Source organism: Plutella xylostella, chromosome 29 (assembly GCF_932276165.1).
Source record: "Plutella xylostella chromosome 29, ilPluXylo3.1, whole genome shotgun sequence".
Lineage (NCBI taxonomy): Eukaryota > Metazoa > Arthropoda > Insecta > Lepidoptera > Plutellidae > Plutella > Plutella xylostella.
The window spans coordinates 5,758,877-5,776,561 of NC_064009.1; positions in this window are offsets into that span (position 1 = coordinate 5,758,877).

Consider the following 17,685-nt stretch of genomic DNA (forward strand, 5'->3'; position numbering starts at 1 on the left):
TTTACCTTTATCTATGCATCTGTAACTCTATAGTAAAAAATGTAAACAAATCGAAAAGGCGAAATGTTTTCTAAGAATTTTCGGCTTTTCTGCATCTAAAATGATTAGAAAATTAACTTTCCATAGCAAATGCATATGTATAATAATACTTGTAGTCATAATTTGTTGATTTAATCAGTTTTTGTGAAATATTTGATAAAAAATAAAATGGCGTGGGTATCGCTCCTAACAGGCCGCCACCAGGGCGACGACTGAAGAAATCTGAAATCTGTCACGGTGTCATCATTTTTAAACCGGAATTTATTAGTTTTTTGCAAAAAAAGTTGACTTCTGGTCCATTAAATCCAACTCTTTAAGGTAACTTTGTTAAGAATTTAATTACCTACACATACATATAAGATTCCATGAAAATGGGCCCTCTGATTTCGAGGGTTTTTTCATAATAAGTCAAAAAATGGCAAAAGACATGGTGTGTTTGCAATTTTTTTTAACATACTTATTATAATCCTGCACCAATTTATAAGCAACTAACATGTTCAGTATACCCTCTGCTACAAAATATATTTTTATCAATGTGATAGAAGCCACCGTTTTTCCAATCTAATCAAGTATATCAAGCCGACTTTAGCATTTTAGCTTTAGGGATCCCCTTAATGAGTTTTTCAAAAGTGTATTTGTCGAGCCCTCTACTAATTACGCTCCAGCCACCGAGTCAGTGAATCCTATCGATTCAATTTCCCATTTCGAGATTTCTCCTACTTCAGTTGAAAAATCACTAAGTAAACTAGATACTTACAAGGGTGCTGGAAGTGACGGTATTCCACCAATTTTCTGGATTAAATGCGCAACTTCTCTTTCAGTGCCTCTAAGTATAATCTTCAATCGCTCCTTAGACGAAGGTATATTCCCTCATATTTGGAAAACCGCTCATATAGTGCCCATACATAAAAAAGGGTCTAAATCACTAATTGATAACTATAGAGGTATATCAATTCTCAATACTATAGCAAAAATATTTGAAAAAGAGGTTTATAATGCAATCTACCCAGTTATCTCTAAGCATATTCCTGCTCAGCAACATGGATTCCTAAGGAAACGTTCTACCGTTACTAACTTAGTGTGTTTCTCGAACTTCGTTTTAAATAACATGGACAACGGCGGGCAGGTTGACGTGATCTACACGGACTTTGAAAAAGCGTTCGATCGAGTTGATCACGTCATCCTGCTACAAAAACTTTCAGCCCTAGGAATTCACGGCAACCTTTTGCGCTGGGTAGAATCATACCTAAGCAAACGTTCTCAGGCGGTTGTAGTGGGTGGTTTCAGATCTAACTTTGTAGAAATACCTTCAGGGGTACCTCAGGGTTCGCACTTGGGACCCCTGTTCTATAACGCATACTTATTTGACATCAGTGAAGTATTTTCAACAGCCGAACACCTTTTGTATGCTGATGACAAAAAAATATTCTATAAAGTTCGAAACCCTCAGGATCATATTGCCATTCAAGCTGACCTTGACGCCTTAAGCAGATACTATATTAACAATAATATTTCGGTTAACATAAAAAAATGTATGTGCATTAGTTTTACTCGGAAAACTAAGCCTACTCACTTTAAGTACACATTTAATGACATTGCAATAGAAAGGGTTACAAATGTAAGAGACCTCGGGGTAATTTTAGATTCGAAATTTATGCTATCCGATCACATTGACAACATTACTGCCAGGGCCTACAGGGGTCTTGGATTTGTAATAAGATCTTGCAAACCTTTCAGTGACATTAGCACGATCAAGTTAGTTTATTATGCTTATGTCCGTAGCATTTTAGAGTACGCCTGCCCAGTCTGGTCTCCCCAATACACAATTTACAAAAATCGCAAGTATACAAAAGAAATTCATAAATCACCTAAATTATCGTCAACGAAGTTCAGTAAACAACTACGCAGACGGATGCCGCGCAAACAACATACCTACACTGGAAGAGCGCCGTACTATCCTAGATATGTGCCTACTTCATGACATCCTACATGGCAGCATAGACTGTGCATTCCTGGTGAGTGGCGTGGCATACTGCGCGCCGCGGCGGCGAACGCGCCACACCCCCCTGCTGTATGTGCCGGGCCACCACACCAATTATGCCAGCAACGCAACCTTAACGCGACTAGCCAGGACATACAATAAACTGTTCAGTGACATTGATATCATCCATTGTACTAAGTCAGCATTTAGAAACAAGGTACTGCATAAAATTAGTGAACTATAAAGGTAGAAGATACGCAGCTTTTTGTGTAATTTTGTTTTTGTTCATAAATTATATAAAATTTTTCTTTACTGTAACTAGGTCGGGATATTCATACTACAGCCCTCTAAATTAATAGACCGTATTGTAAATTTCGAAAAGTATAGTGAAAATATGTATATAAAAATATATAACTAGGATCACTTAATAATATATTTTGTTAGTATAACATAACTGTATATATTGTACATTTCGTATTTATTTATTGTGAATATGGGTATTTATATGTATTTTTTTTAGTACCTATAATAATAATATCCACCCATACCCTTGACTGTTTTTCTTATAGTAGGTAGGTTTACGTAAGGATATGGTATAGGAGATGTAAACAAATATAAAATAAGTGCTAAATGATTACCTAACTGTTTTTTAAGTTGTTTAAGTTTTTAAAGTCACTACTTAATTTAAGTTCATATTTTGTGCACCTGAACTGTATGTTAAATTGAGGAAAATTTGTTATTGGCCTTACTATTTATACATTTATCTTGTAACTGCATATATAACGCTGTTAATTTTCTAAAAATAAATAAAAATAAATAAAAAAGTATACGCGATTAGTACGCACAAATCGTGTATATTTTCAAGTAAAATATTTATTTTTTTCACTTGAAACTATACAGTGCTAGTACACTATGGGTGCGTTCTGGCCTTGTATAGTTTCAAAACAAGCCCCGCAGAAAGCTTTTTGTATGTGCCAATATTGTTTTACAAAACTACTTATGTACGTACGAAAAGGGTTTCATATTAATTTAACCTTTTTAAGGTACTTTTGGAATATAACTTGAATCGCATCTAAGACTTTTTTTAATAACTGTTAAATAAATGACCTGGTACGTAAGCTTAAATGATTAAATATTAAAATCAGACTGACTTTTTTACAGACATAATGGAGGAAAGTCGGTGGGCGGGGCGGCGGCGGCGGCGGGCGGCATTATCCTTCTTGTCGAATATTGACAGTTTTTTTTTCGAACCGTGTGTGAATGTCACAGGCTCACAGCTAGAGTTTTATGAGCGTTCCAGATTAATTACGTCTAGACTGGCTCGTCTCGCAGTGGCGTAACACCCGAGGCTCCATTATTGGGGCAGACGCGACGATTGCGGGGGCGGCGGGGCGGCGGGGCTGCCAGCGCATGCATTATCGCTTCACCCTGTAGATTTATCACCTTTATATGTATTTCCTATGGATGTAATTAATATATTTTTAAGGTTGATTTTTTGGAGAGATCATGAATTAACCACAGTTTAAAACATAAATTGGAAGGCTGCTCTATAGATATCAGAAAAGTAACTAATATGTAGTTAAGAATAATAATCCACTCATCATGTACAGTCAGCAAAAGGCCACCCCAACTCAAACACTTTAATTGTATGATCAGGTTTTAAGTGGTCGTTGTCTGAAAGGGATTAATTTTAGTAATAAGGCCGCCGATTGTACTATTTCTTTTCTTTTATATTTTTGTGAAACTGTTTCTGTTTGTGTGCAATAAAGAGTATTTTATTTTTATCTTTTATCTTTATCATTTAACGGGTATGTGAGTAAATACTGAACTTATAGAAATAGTTTTTTTTTTTTAATTGTCTACATATGTGTTGATAGAATATTATTTAATTCATATATCTTGCAGTTCCGCCCATGGTTCAGGATACAACTGATTGCGCTGCGCTGACACACATACTAACTAGTTACATGTTTACCTGATTGTACATATAAATTTGACGTCTTACAAAGGTAGAAACCACATAGAAAACCACATAAACAAATGAAAATTAAGGAAAACAATCGCAACGCTGGCAACACCGCCGCTCCAGGGGGTGAAGGGGCCCGAGGGGGAAAGGGCTGCAAGGGGGGCGGCGGGGTCAGACAGATCCGTTCAAGGTTAAGGCCAGCACGGAAGTGGCTCGCCGGCCCTCCAACGAGCCCAACGCCATTTATAACAAGCTGTAATTTTATAGCTGGTAATAGAACTATTTGAAGAAAATTATGTAAGTAATAGTTATTATAGGTAATTCTACAATCACTCCTCTGTAAGGGCTGCTGTTATATTATGCCTATGGGATTTGTTAGTTGAGGCTCACATCCATTGGAGATGGACAAGACTGAATTGGCACAATGTTTTACAGGTGTTAAATCTGTTCGTAGCTATTATTATGTACTGATAGAGTTATTTGTTACCTAATAAAGTACAATGTCTCTACTTTAACTACCTAAAAGGGCCGTGTAATTACTGTCTGAAGTTTTTCGATTCAACTTGTAACTCGAGTTTTCAGTCTCTCCCTTTGCCGCTTTCAAGATTTTTAGGCACCTGGATACAACATGATATATATATATATATATATATATATATATACTTCAGATTATACTCTTATTACAGTACCTACTGTTATTATTTAGGCACACTATAAATTCAATATAATATTTACCTCTTTGTTATAGCTGGACCATTTCAATCCTGAAATGCCCATAGGTTTCAATTTATGCCCAAGTTTTTTAAATATTACTTGATACCTATTTATAAGTCATACTGGATGCGCTTACATAACAGAGGGCGTGACTGCACGTGCCATCTGACGTCATCTAATAATGTTTGTGCGCGTCTCTCCTCGTCCATACATCAACAGGGCCTATTGTGGGATCTTGTCATTCCGACTCAAAGGGCTATTGAAGCGAAACCCGTATACTTGTGTTTATGTGGGGACGCTGTTGACAGTTCCATTCAGACATACGATCCGATTATTCTCCGGCATAATAAGGGCTCGTTGACATGCTGCATTAACTTTCAACTGAAAATTGTTGCTGGGGATAGCTAATGTTGTGTAAAGTCAAGTACGGACGAGGTAACGAATAAGCAATATTTTACATGTCTTTATTACATTTGCTCAGATATCATCAAAATCATAAAAATAAGTAGGTAGTATAATTTTATTTCAAAATTTATGATACCTACATAATTTATTATCTTTGTAATCGCAAGTCCTCTATTATTTATTGTCGGTAGGTCAGTTCGGTGCGTCAGCTGCAGACATTTACCCTTCACGCCATTTTATTACACTACTCACTTGACTCACTTGTCTTGTGTGTCTTGATGGGGTTCCGCTCATCTCGCATAATCTTTATTGACCAAAACTCATTTCGCATAACTCGTATGGTCTAAACTTTTTTGGCCGAACCATCACTTTGCCAAGACTTATGTGGCATAAGGCTCGTTTCGTCTAAAACTTTTTAGGCACAATCTTTAAACACCTAAGTTTCGTTTGCTCAAATTTATGTATAATCTTGTTTCTCCTAATGTTATCTTAATAAATAATATATTAAGTATGTAGTAAATGTACAAATTGTGGTATTTTTCAACTACATCCCGAAAATCACGATGTTGTATGATCTTAAAATCGAAAGTTAACGACCAATATAATTATTACAAACCCCATGAGATTGAAACCTAAAAATAGTGCGACGACGAGCAAAGCGAGGAGGAGCGTGTTAAGGTGCACATGTTCATCAATACCAAAGCGGAGCGGAGCGTTTTCCAAACAGCGGAAACAATACAAGGCACCAGTTTGCGCTATGTGGGAGACGCTCCGTCAAAGTTAAAGCCAAACGAATATTATTACTTTGTATAAACCTATGCCATAGCATTATTAGGCTATTCAAGATTTGGCCATACCATTATTAGGCTAAACAATGTTATGCGAAATAACTTTTTACTAAACGAGATTTATGCCATACGATTTTCGGCGTAACGAGACTTTGACCAAACGTTACTATGCAATACGAGATTAGGCAAATAAATCTTATGCCAAAAAAGGTAGAACCGTCTTGATGTGATACGCAATATTTACGAATTTACGTAGTCGACTGGAGTCATTCTAGTTTACGAAAAGTTTCGGAGCGCTGCTGTGCTAACCACGACTTTATCCTCGTTGTATTAATCGAACGATTGCATGACAGCTTCTGTTCATTTTTTACCCCTGAGGGCAAACGGGGGTCTTATAAGTTTAACGAATGTGTGTATCTGTGTTTGAATCTCCCAAACGGCTGAACCGATACGGTTTTAGCTTTGTCATTTAGGATCATCGATGTTACCACGAGTGTTCTTAGTCATGTTGCTATACAGCTACCAGCAACTTCGTCTCCGTAGAATCTAGCTGTAGAGCTAAAAACTATTTTTTTCAAGCAAATAAGTAATCTTATTTAAATTTTCAGATACCTCAGACGCTTGGTAAATTAGGTTACAAAGGAAACAGCGTCGATGAAAAAACTTGAAGACTGTAACAATTTAAAAAACTTCTTTAGGCAGCCGGGGGAGCTCATTATTTTTTATTAAAAAAGCAATGTTCATAAAATAAATCCCGTAAGTACATACTTATTTCAGAAACCGTGAAAGTTACGCCTATCTTCTTAGCTATTAAGCCTACAAAGTAAGGGCACTTAAGTATCTAAGTTCAGCTAAAGGCAAATCCAATCGGGCTGGAACAACGTCTAGCCGGGCGCCGGTCGCCGCGCAATCTCATCATGAAACTGAGCTTTAATCCAGTTTCCATACCCCTGGGAGACGTCTAGGTTATGTCGCTTCCGCTAAGTCTTGCACTTTAGGGTGCAAATTGGTGTCGGACAACGTGAGGTTGCAACAGACGACGTGTCACAACGACACTGCTGGTTTTCTTTGTGTTTCTATGGGATTCATTTGGCGGCTTGCCACAGAAGAGCAGAGATACGCTACGTTGTGTTGCAACCTCTTGTCGCACGCCACCAAGGAAGGGCAACCATGGAAGTAGAAGGGTAAGTTTAACTTTAAAACAGCACCTTTATAAATGTATATATATATACGATATTTTATTTAACTGTTTTTCTTGTTTGCTTACTGAAGTTTAAAGGTCAGACTGCAAGTAGAAATCAAGGCAAATCTCTTTTAACATGAGTCCATGTAGATGTAGGTGGCACGCACATGAGGCGGAGGGGGGTCTGAGTCAGGGGGGTCACTCTTTATGACGAAAAACTAAGTTTTGGAGCGCTACTGAGCGAGCCACGAATCTATCTCGTTGCATTAAACCTGCCGATTGCACGACACAGCTCTCGTTCGTTAGTTTTTCGTCAGTATAGAGTGACCCCCCAGACTCCTGGCGGCGGATGTGACTCTTTCCTCAGCGCTATCGGCCGGCACTTTTGTTAAATTAAAATGGATGAGGTTTAAAGTGGATCGGCGGTAACTAGCAGTTGTCGCGTCTGGCCGCCATTGCGACATGCCGAGTGATGGGGCGCGCCGGGGAATGCCGCTATAAGTACCTACCTAATAGTATGTATATGTTGGTTTATAATATACTTACTTCATTATTTAGGAGTGGGAATATTAAAAGGGATACGTGGACAACGTAGTGTACGACGCCCTATCCGGTTGGACCGCGACCTCATGAAAGGTTGATAGAAGTTGCTGGATGAGGACAGAGTGCTGTGGGCCTGTGAGGCTCCTTATATGACAGGCCTATGAAAAGCCATAGGTAGAGTGTGTCGAGCAGACATAAAATATGTTATATCACGCTTATACATCTTTGGCTCGGAAAAGCTCAAAAACTTCCATATCATTTATTCATACAACTATTCTGGTAGGTAAACCTAAATTAAATGTTCATTATAAATTAAGTAGGTAGCTAAGTACTTTATTACTTTGGTTACCATCACAAAACTATGCGATACAATTAAAGTGTCTGCCTACTTGTGGTTAATGTTAATGTTGCTCTATTTAATACCCGCCTCTGCGAAGCTATAAAAACCAACTAGGTACATACTTAACTAGCAAAAGTAGGTCACACTTTGTACAGAGTCTAGTGCCTACTCTTTATTAGTGCGCTGATAACATTGCCTAACAAAATCATAAAAAATAGAATGATAAAAACACATTCATAAAAATAAAAGTTACATAGCTCCAACGTTAAAGCGCCGCGAATAATAAAACGCAGTCGTAATCGTAATAATTTACGATATACACGTGCTAATAACATTACTTTGTTCGTGTAAGAACAATGAACTTATAGCACAAAGAAATATCCTTTTACGATGCGAGCTTATAATGTTTATAACTACCATACCTGTCTGATCTGACTCACTTGCCCCTGCGCAACTAATTTGGCATAAAGACTAAAGTGAGTCACGCAAGGGTTATCAATTATTATATTTACTTATATCGCCAGATAAAGCAGGTCTTTATTTTCAGGTTTTAGTATAAGTATTATTAACGCAGGTATATAGAAAGTATACATATATAGTAAATAACTAACAAGTCCAAATGTTCAATCAAAATTGGCCAGGTTCAGGCAACGATAGTTAAATTTTCCCTGAACCTGAACAAAACATCATATCACACATCATGGCATCACACATCGAGATAATCTAGATATAGGATTCTCAGTGTTCCTCATCCTCCTAAGTTAAACTAAGTTACTCATAATTTATTACCTACCTATCATGCCAACACAAATGAATACCAAAAAGCCAATGTCGATATTAAATAAGCCTTTTAGTTTTCTACACAGAATTGTAGAGTCGTCCAAACATATCGGGTAGGTAAAGTGGAATAAATAGACGTATTTCCATAATGCAATCCGTCTAGACTCCACTGTGCCCGCACGTAGAGAGACAGTCTGGAGGTGAAACCAGTCCGCTGGGCCGGGAGCCGGCTTCCAGTTCCAATAGACTATCATAACATCATAATAATTTACATGCTTATTATGTATTAATGTTTTAAGTAGGTATAGGTATTTTTAAGATTGAGCAACAAGAATTGTAGGCTGTATTATATTAGTATTAAATTAGTACTGTTGTTGTACCTGTAACTTAATAGCTCGTAAGTAACTCTTTTATCCACCAACAAAGGTTGGCTGGAAGAAATTGCTTTTTGGCAATAAGCCCGCCATTGTATGCTTTTACTGTGTTTATAAATTGTTATGTATTTATGTTTTTTGTGTACAATAAAGTGTTAAAATAAATAAATAAATAATTAGTGCAGCATAATAATTAAATGACAATGGGCGTTTTGGGACCTATGTCCAATAAAGATGAGACATACATCGTTGGATAGCTCTTTTCAAGTGAGCAAAAAAGTATTATGACGACAAATCCGTATGAGTTGTCCATTTTGAAATATATTCGTCGGAAGGAAGTATTTTTCTATGGCATTGCACTCTCTCTCCTGATGACAGTTAGGGCGTAATACACGTAAACACGTATTATTGAAATTGGAGAAATTACTTTCGACTGGTTTTATTTACTGTGATAATAAACAAATATAATATTATATGAATCATTTTGTTATAAAAATTCAAAATGAATGTGAAAAACTAACAAAAACATTAAAATTACAGAAATAAAATATAAAAACTTTCAAGGTACGATTATTCTAAATGGACAGTAAATCAAGACTAGCGCTTCGGTTATTCATATTCTGCAAAAAAATACCTTTTCAACGACGTATCACTCATTTCTATTGGTGCTGGTCCCAGCTTCCATATATTGGTGCCCATCATCATTTATGTCTGTCTCTTTCTGTCAATGTAGCAATACATTGAAAGTTCCTTTCTGCAACTCAGCGTATATCTATCAAATAATCAACATCATCAGCCAAGTAATTGGTTACTGCTTGACCTGTAAACAAAGCTTCGGCCTTCCTAGTTCAATCACTGCCGCTAGGTGCGAAGTCCCACTTTATACAGGGTGTTCTAAAAGTCTAAGAGAAAAAGTTGTTTATATAATTATGATCCCCAGAGTAAGCCTTTGTTATTTTTGGGTTCGGTAAAAAATTGGGCTTTGCTACTATTAGGAAAATTTATGTCTTTTAAGTATAAGGATTAAAAAAACGCACCAGCTCTCAGTCTATCAGACGACCACGAGTGCAGCCGACATAACTGTTCAAATATCAACTTTAATGCGAGTTATTAAACTCTTGCCAGACTTTAATGATAACTTGAGCCTCAATTTAATTCTATTAAAGATCTCCTCTGTCTATTTTCAAATTAACTCTATTGAATTAAGTGGAACGTATTGTTACTGAAAGTTAATCGTGACTTGGAGGTCAAAATGTCATGTTTATGAATAAGATCTAATCTTAGCATTGTATTTTAAAATTCTATGCACTTACTTAGGTACTTACAGTCTTTTATCGTTTTACTTTTAATTTGCAAAGATGTCATGTTATATTATATTTATAATACAGATTTATAACTGTAATTTTTTAAAGATTATATTCTTGATTTTGTACATGTCTCCTTGCTAATTTAAATCATGATACATGAGCATGAAATTTCTATCGCTCAAACAAGAACAAAACAAATCTTTCTTCATTTAATTATTATTATCAGTCATCTATCAGACATTAAACAGTCATCCAATGCTAGACTCTCCCAAGGAACGCCTCTACATTCTGTCCTCAAACATCATTGAATTTCATAATTTATTACCAATTCAATTAATTTTAGTAAGCGTTTATGTATCTTCTTCCTTTTGGTAACTGGTTCGTATGCAAGTTGTAAACTTGAAATATGTCAACTAAAGCACAGGCGCTGTCGGGGCGGGCGGCTAGTCGAGTCTAGACTCGATTTATAATACCTACCTAGCACCTAGTCTAGGACCTAGACTCCGGATGCGGCACCAGACGCCGGTGAACGTTATAAAATGATGGTAAGAGTCAGAGACGAACGATTTATTTATAGTTTCGGTGGATATTCATTTATCATCTAATAATTTTATATTCACCATTCATATATTTTAAGTTAAATTGAATTGTGCCTTTTATATTACACTCAATTTAAGACTGATATCAAAAAGTGACTCAATTTTAACCGTCACTTTACGTGTTGTCTTATTATGGCCATACTAGCCGTGCAGGAGCAATTAAAAAGTTCCACTCACAAAATGTCGACACCAAATAACTCAAATTATATTCTGATGCGCTGGTAAAAGAACTTATTTACTTAAATATTGCAGATTTTTCCGTTTAGGAATAATTTGGTGCTATTGTCACTGGAACGTTATCATTGCTAGTGAGTGTCTTATAATTAAGTTAATTTTAGCCGCTGCGCTGTGGCACAAAATAAAAATTGGTAAGTTTTGACTCATCATCACGACCCATTACGTCCCCACTGCTGGGGCACGGGTCTCCTTCCAATGAAGGAAGGGTTTGGGCCTAGTCCACCACGCTGGCCAAGTGCGGGTTGGTGGACTAAGTTTTGACTACGTTTAGTTAAGTCAGGGCTCCCTGTGGCCCGCGGGTCGCTAGTTGGCCCGCGGGCCGCTAGTTGCGCCGGCCTGCGTGTCTAGAGTCTAGACACGGCGAGCGTCAGTAACCGTCTAGAGGTGATGCAGATCATTGTCGTAACTGCAAGGTAATTGGATACATGTGACGCTTCCACACTCTACACTCTCTCCGGTCAGGCGAGGCCACAAGTCTTTTCGATTCTTTTTCGGCTCGTCGAAACAGAAAATCATAAGTTTCTAAAATAATACCAGTGCAATAGGTAGGTATCGTATGTAGGCATTTGATAAAAAAAATAAAGGTACTTAATTGTATTATAATGCGATTAATACTTAAGGTTTGCTTAAATTTAACTTAGCTAGCAGTCGGATTTTTGCTTACTTAATAATAGCCCTTAAGACTAATTAGTAGTCAACGAGCAAAATAAGTAGTTTTAAAACAAACTACCCACAACCATTGGGCTATTACCTATAACATCTTTTAAAATTCTAACTTTTTATATTATTGTGTACTAACATATATAAGTACCTACTAGTTTTAGCTTAACTATTAATAGTAGATAGTACCTACTTACCAAAATTTGTGGCTTCATTACTTTGAATAGATTATTACGATGTTTTAATTACTAACTTAAGTTGCATTATATATCGGCATGATTCCGTCAGCCTGTGGGGAATCCATTGGTCGCGTTTTTTAGTAATAAGTCAAACTATGTATAAAGTCCTGATATCAAACAGTGCGATTTTGCTAAGACTTTTTATGATCATCAGTTATTTACTTACTTTTACATACATTTTAAAAATAAAATAACAATTGATTATGGATTTTAACAGAATGGAGTCCTTTAATAAATATAATAGATCGATTTATTACGATCTTAAACAATTAGTTAGGATCCACTTCTATTTTCACGACTTTGTAGTTGGACTGTAAGTAACAATATTTAGAATTTTAAGTTCTCATTTTGAGTGAATGTTTTTTATAATGTTTTTATGAGAAATAAAGTACCTAAGGTATCTTAAACCTTAAATTTTAAGTAATGACAAAATTATGAAAGCATCATTAGCTTAGAACTTCCAGGAATCTATGAGTGTTTGTATTCTATTTACTTAGGTAATAACCGTGTGTGTTTATTAATAAAGTACCTTGAAACGTCTTGTTTCGATGATGACAAGCCAAGCTAACTATGAACTAGTTAGTACCAACCTAGTTTCGGTTATAATTTGTCACAAACGTCCTCTAACTCTAGACAAATAAAATGAGCCGCCCGCCCGTGCGACGTTACGTTTAATGACTTGTTGCTTTTACGATCGACGGTTAAATATGCTGTTAGCGGTTATCTGTCTGTGCCTGTGAATTATTTATATTTAAAATACTGACTCTGCTACCACAAAAAAACTTTAAACACCGTTTTACAGTGTTTAAAACGAAATTTGACAGATTTCGTAGGCGTTTGATAGCGCTAAACATCAGTTAAATACTGTCTAAGTTTTTGTGGTAATAAGGCCCTGAAGGTTTGTTGATTTTTTAAATAACTAGGTATTATTTTATCAATTAATAAATGAAATTACCTGTTTCTACGCAAATACACTGACTAATACGAAGGTAGACCACACCTTCTTGTAAAATGACACGAATATAGATAACTGATAAATCATTATAACATAATAAAAAGAGCTACGAGAGCTACGTGCTACGCCGCCCTTCGTAGCGCGTAGCAACGGGTAGCGGGCGCTCGTAGGGCGCGCCTAGACAGACTCTCATATTACATTATTACAGTGATTTCCTAACTGAATCCGGACCGGGGCTGCGAAGCGTGGAGCCGGGCGGAATTTCAGTCCCTCCCTTGCCTACCCCTTTGGGAGACAGGCGACGGTTTATGTGACAGATTTATTACAAAGTTTAAATGTGTAGGTATAATGTAAATGAGACTGAAAGTTATACCAAATAGAGTTAGTATAGGCATAGACTAATTAGTCTATGGTATAGGCATAGATTATGATGACATCAAGTGAAACTGTGATATTAATTAAGTTATGATAATTTAAATGTTATAGACTATGAAATACAATGAAATATAGGTATTTACCTGCCTAAGTACATCTGCGTAAAACGTAATTACGTCCAGGTTCAAATTTCAAATGAAAAAGCTGTATACTTAATTAAAGTTTTAGTGAATTATTAAACAAATCAGCTAGCCTAGGTAAAGTGATTCAAAGAAACTTTGATTACAGTTTCTTTAATTTCACACTTGAATACCTAAGCAATTAGATAAGGTGTAAATTGGCCGCTGACGTAGTATCGTCGAACGTAACTTGCAAAAAGCATTAAGTACATTATAACTAGTACTGACATTGCGACATGTCGTCTGCTGCACGTCTGCCGCCAACTAGCACCATTATGCAAGTCTAGAGTCGAGACAGACGTGCGGGTATCAACACAGACTCGTGTCACGATTGCAATTTCTATCAAAGTTAAAGTTAGGCTCAGTCTGGCGTCGTTTCAAAGGCTTCATAAATACTGCTTTACCAACTTGTTTTTGCATGCAGCTGTTGGAAAATGACGCTTAGAAACATTGTTTTAAGAGTGAGGAGGCTTGTGGGATAGCTGTTGGTAAATTTTGTTAGATGGAGTTGTATTTGAGAAAGCTAAAAGAGCCGGCGGCAGGCACCGGCGTCCGGCCGAGTATAATCATGTTGTGTATGAAAGAACTACAAATTTTCCTTCACAATATCACCAGGAAAGAGTTTGTGTATAACTACTTATTTATCTACCCTTAGGGTAATTTTTGTGATCAAATGCCTGATTTGCAGTTGTCTAATCTAATAGGTACTACCTAAATTATATATTTGCAAGTAAAATTCAATAAGAAACACCCTTTTTTCAGGAGAAAATCAGTATTGTTAATAACCATGTAAAAATATTCAAAGCGATTTAAGTTGCTTATAAATTATTTATTTCATTTTCTAAGCTTACTGGATCCACCTAACTAAATATTAAAATGATAAGGTATCGTTCACCATTGTAATAATTTGTAGGTATGCGAGGTAAAATGCTCCATTTCAAAGTATACTATGATATTGTTAACAATCAAGAATCAATGAATCGATATCACAATCAATATACCTATTATGTGTTAACTTAAAATAAAGATCAGCACCGTAATTAGCAGTACAAAACCCTACGTCTACAACAATTACTTATGAGTAATTAGCAGCAGCAGCCGTCTCTAATCTGTGTTTAGCAACTAGACACGCTGGCTGCTACGCCAGAGGTCGCCGGGGCGGCTGCATGCCTGAAATTCAGCCGACTGAAGCGATACTTAAACGATCGTGAAACAAATGGTACAAGTTGACTTAGGGCCACTTTTACCAAACGCTAAACGCATTTAAAATTGTATTTAATTCAAACTTAATACATTTTGTACCAACTGACAGACGTTTGACAGGTTATTAAATATGTTTAGCGTTTGGTGAGATTCCACCTTAGGTTAGGTAATATACCTTCCAAACGTTATGTGATATAGACTATATCACATATAGGCTCGATCCTTTATCCATGTTTGTGCACGAAAGGAGCCTTCCCGAGTGACGTATCCACTGTACTTTATAATACATTACTTTACATACGCACTATGGAGCAGTCAGTCACATACACTATTATATCAGGCTAATAATCCTTTTACCAAGGTGACGAACCCTAGACCAAGAATAGTGTTTTATTTGCTTTTAAGTATAATGATTCCGTCTAGCGTCTGTTGAAAATAGTTGTGCTTCGTCTCTTCAATGATTTGAAAGCAATAATTGTTGAGAATATGCCACCTTCTCCCGAGTCTGGCTACAGACTTTCACACATAGAGCGGAGTTGCCCACGTCGCGCGTCTGCCCTTTCGACCGCTGCGTCTACAGTCTAGACATCTAACACGGTTAAACAAGCACGGCTTTCAAAGCTAAAGTCTTTCTTTTAATAGTTTTCAAATTTCAACGCGATCAATTTTCCAATATTTATTTAGATACCTATACCTAAGTTTACGTGTGGGGTGTATTTAAATTGTGTTTCAGTAATGCCAATAAGTAAGTAAGTACGGAAGTAAATTCTAATCGGTAAATAATTATTGTGGGGCTTTGCTTCTTTGCAGGTAAGAAGTTAATGATACAATATAGTGTTAGGGTCGATAAGAAAATGTGTTATTTTTACTTGATATTGTCGAATGAATACCGATTTAAGTAGGATTCATTCGACAATGCCATAGTTCGAAGCTAAAAAAAAAAAAAGAAATAGTAATGGCGGTTGGGTTGACTGGTTGAGCAGATTCAGTCGGTTGCTAGCTGTGGTCCAAGACGGACGTGTATCTGGGAGAATAAATTCATATCCAAGAATAAAGAGTTTTATCTTGTGCCACATTGATTTGTTTTGTCTCCACTCCACCTCCGAGGATTGTGTCTTCTACAGTTCAGAAGTGGCAAACGACCAAAAAAAAAAACGTAAGTAACACGCCCATTCATTTTCCTTATTTTGCTTCTGGATTTTCTTGTAATAAGTTCATTAATATTACTGTTGATAACATTTTCTGTGGTCACGTAGCCATTAAAATCATAAGTTTGCCATGTGGCTGCTTCAAGAGCAAAAAAATAAAATTGAGGGTATTTTTGAATTTTAATATTTTATTTTGATCATCTTCCTGGGCTATGTGGTTACAAAGGGGGTTGAAAATTTGCTCAGATTTTGTCTACGATGCACGGTTATCGAGATATTTCACATTTTGTGAAAGTATATGCGAGTGTTTAGATTTGAGGGTATTTTCGAAATTTTTATATTTTGTTTTGACCAGTTTCCTGGGCTAGGGGGTTACAAAGGGGGTTGAAAATTTTCTCAGATTTTGTCTACGATGCACGGTTATCGAGATATTTCATATTTTGTGAAAATGTATGCTTGTGCTTAATATTTCTTTTGTTTTCTTTTTTTTCGGTCCTCGAGCTACTAGACGATGGATGATCATCCGCAAGATCTGGAGTCAACTCGGGGTTCAGTTCGCCGACGCCTCGAGACGCCTGGCCGTGGGGAGCCATGCCCTGCCACTCGCAGCAGAAGCCGCAGCCGCTTGAGGACACGCAGTCCCAGCCGGCTGCACAGGGAACCGGGGCTCGAACAGAGCCTTGAGCGCATCGATCTGCTCGAGCGGGAGCTTCAGCGAGAGCGCCAGCGAGTGGACGCTGCCAGACGGCGGCGCTCGAGTCCACGGCGTGTCAGCGAACACCGTGAGGAGCACCGGCATCGCAGCTCTTCTCGTCGCAGTGGAGCTGTGCCCCCAGTAGAGCAGCGTCGAAAGCATCGCAACGACGGAGACTTACCCAGGTCACGTAGTCCTTCTTTTTCCAAAAGAGATATTATAGACATATTCAATTCTATTAAATGTGGACTCCCATCACAGCCATCCACCCAAGTTGCGCCTCATCAAAAACTAGATCACAAAAATATTCTTCCGAACTTTGACCCTTCCACCAAAAACCAACGTATTGATGTTTGGTTAAAGAAAGTCAACGAATGCGCCTCGGTGTATGGCTGGGATGAAAGGACCACTACGCATTTTGCGATGCAGAAACTCCAAGGCCTTGCCAAGACATGGTACGAGGGTCTAAATTCGATACTATTTACTTGGCAACAATGGCAAGATAAGCTAGTTAATGCTTTTCCCTACGAACAAAACTACGGCCAGGCTTTGGAGGATATGCTGAAAAGGAAAAGTCAATTTAACGAACCCATAGAAGTATATTTTTATGAGAAACAGACTTTGGTTAATCAATGTGACATTGTAGGCAAACGTGCTGTAGACTGTATAATCCATGGTCTAACAGATAGGACATTGAGGTCAGGTGCTCTTGCTCTGCGTTGTACTGACCCTGATCAATTATTGCAGTATTTGGTTAGTAACAAAGACTCACAGCGCTCTGCTGTGGATCGAACTGAGTTTAAAAATGGTAATCATTCTTCCACAAATAATAGCAGCGGTGGCCAAAGTCAGAGAGCGGGTGATAGTAATGTTCCGCCTACTGGTTGTTACAACTGCAAGGAAACGGGACATAGTTTTATGTATTGCCCTAAGCCCCTCTTAAAATGCACGCGGTGTCAAAAGATCGGGCATTTGG